Below are 2,500 nucleotides of genomic sequence, written 5' to 3'. Positions count from 1 at the left end.
GTGGAGTATTCCTGTGTTCGGGTGTCCCGAATTTTGCAAGATCTGCTTTATGCACTTCTGTTTCAGGTGTACCAGGCACGCGTAATGTGACAGTAGAATTTGAAGCTTTTACTATTGATGCTCCCTCCTGTATTGTCTCATAAAGCCCTTCAAGGCTTTTTCTCCCCCTCTTTACATTTGAAACTTTTCTTGAAAGTTTGATTCGAGTACTTGATGGATTGACTGGCTGTGTACTGGAAGACGGAAGAAACTTGAATAGATTCTGTTTGTCGGTGGCCTGCCTAATTCTGTCTTTGTTGCGCTCAATTTTTTCATCGCTTTCGGGATCTTCGTCCTTCCATTTCAAATCGTCTATCAGTTCCTGCGAACCAAATGTGCCAAAATCTAAACAGTATTTCTTAACATTATTCCATGACATATTTGTATGTGACGCTACGGATGTTAATAGTCCGGATTGACGGTACGGATTGTTTGGATCTACAGACTCTAGCAAAAAGATTTTTCTGTTCACACGTTTTACAAACTTGACCAGTTGCTGGACATTTGTTACGATGTTCTGCAGACCATTTCCATCCACAATTTTTGCAATTGCCTGATGTTTGTACCACTATAGGTTTCTTTCCTTGCCAGTTTTGACGAAACGTTCCTTTCGAAGTTGCATTGACTAAACAAACTGGTTCGGATCTCCCAACTATGGACACCATTGAACTGTCCTCTGATCTTATATTCAACTGATTGCGAATACCAGTTTCTATAGAGATTGCGATTTCCCCAAAATTATATGGAGTTTTTGTTTTCTTGAGTAATTCCTTCTGAATTTCCATATCTCCCATGTTTGCTATAATTGTCCCGAATTATTTCGTTTTCTAGCGTGCCAGGATTGCAATGTTTCGATAATTTCTTCAATGCCAGATATAATTGTTCGACTGTTTCTTCTTTCTTCTGCTTTCTTGTAAGTAGTAGGTAACGACCGTATGTGATATTCCTTGGTCAGATGAAGATGGCGTCCAGTTGAACCCGAAGTTTTTTCATTGTCAAACGTTCGACGTTTACGTGAGGATTATTTCTTATGTTCATCCGCCTTCCTTCTTGACTGATAGTTAAATAGGTTAAGGCTCTCACTTTTCTGTCTTCTTTATCCCAATGTTTATCTCCACATTTAATTCCAATTTGGTCTCCAAGTATGCATTCATACTCCCATCTATTTTAGGCCGGGGCCTTTCTGGTTAGACGTTCCCTTTGCAATGGTTGCATTTGAACCGTCAAATGTTGGTTCCTCTATCGGTTCCGGTGGGTATGTCATTGTTGTTGGCTTTGTTGTCAGTAAATCTTCTAGTTCGATGTTATGCTTGGCCGTTATGGCTAGTTTGACTGTCGTTTGCCATTTTATCCACGAGATTGGTGATGAATAGCTGGGAAATTACCAGAATGGTTCGATGCCTAAAGCGGCTTTAACGCTTTTTGCCGACTGCGCCATGTGGTAACCAACGTGGGCGGCTAAGTGGTCAACTTAACTATTGATTCATGAAAGTTAAAACAAGATCGCTGATGGAGCTGTAATAAGGTCACAAGTAGAGTGTATATATAAAACAATATAGTGAAGTAATAGCATATACTCCTTATCAATACATATGTAAAAGAAGGGCGCTTGCAACTTCGTTGTGCAGACGTACTACGAATAACTGGGTCGTCAAATGTACTTTATTATTATGTACCACACCTCCATCTCGAGAAAGAAAAAAATTACTGCCATAGTAATTAATGAAATTCGACAATACATTGTGATCAGAACTTTGTGCAATGTTACAACGATAAGTATATTTAATAAAATGGGAAGAGTTTATCAGGTTGACCGGACAGCAAATGTTGAACGAATGATCATAATGGATACAAAACTATCAACATGATAGTGAGTATTGATTGAACTAAGTAGCACACTAAATGACTGATTATAGTAAATTCAAGCAAATTTAACTAAAGTTAGCGTTAGATGAATATATGACAACACTTGCTAACTGCACTGTCTAACATTAGCCTTAGATCAAAATATGAAGAGCATTTGCTAACGACGCTGTCTAAAATTAGTATTAGATGAAAATATGGAAATCACTTACTAACTGCACTGTCTAACTTTAGCATTAGATGGAAATACAAAGAGCACTTGCTAGCTGCACTATTTTGTACAGACGTACTAACGCTAGATGAAAATATGTAAAGCACTTACTAACTGCACTGTCTAACATTATCGTTAGATGAGGTAATCTGCGAATAATAGGGTGCATTTGCTTACTGCACTGTTAGTAGTGCAACTGTAATAACGGAAATTGGAAATCATTAAGAGTTTCTATTTTCAGTTTTGAAACTTAATGTGTATGTCATGACATTATCAGTTCTAATCAGTTATAAGTGCTCGTGACCTATTCCGTGTCACGATATATCTACTTCGTATTCTTGCACATCATACTCATCATAGTTCAAATCGGAATTGCTGTCCTCCGGT

This window comes from Convolutriloba macropyga, chromosome 9, assembly GCF_964194025.1.
Source record: "Convolutriloba macropyga chromosome 9, txConMacr16.3, whole genome shotgun sequence".
Lineage (NCBI taxonomy): Eukaryota > Metazoa > Xenacoelomorpha > Acoela > Convolutidae > Convolutriloba > Convolutriloba macropyga.
This window is presented reverse-complemented; position numbering follows the sequence as displayed.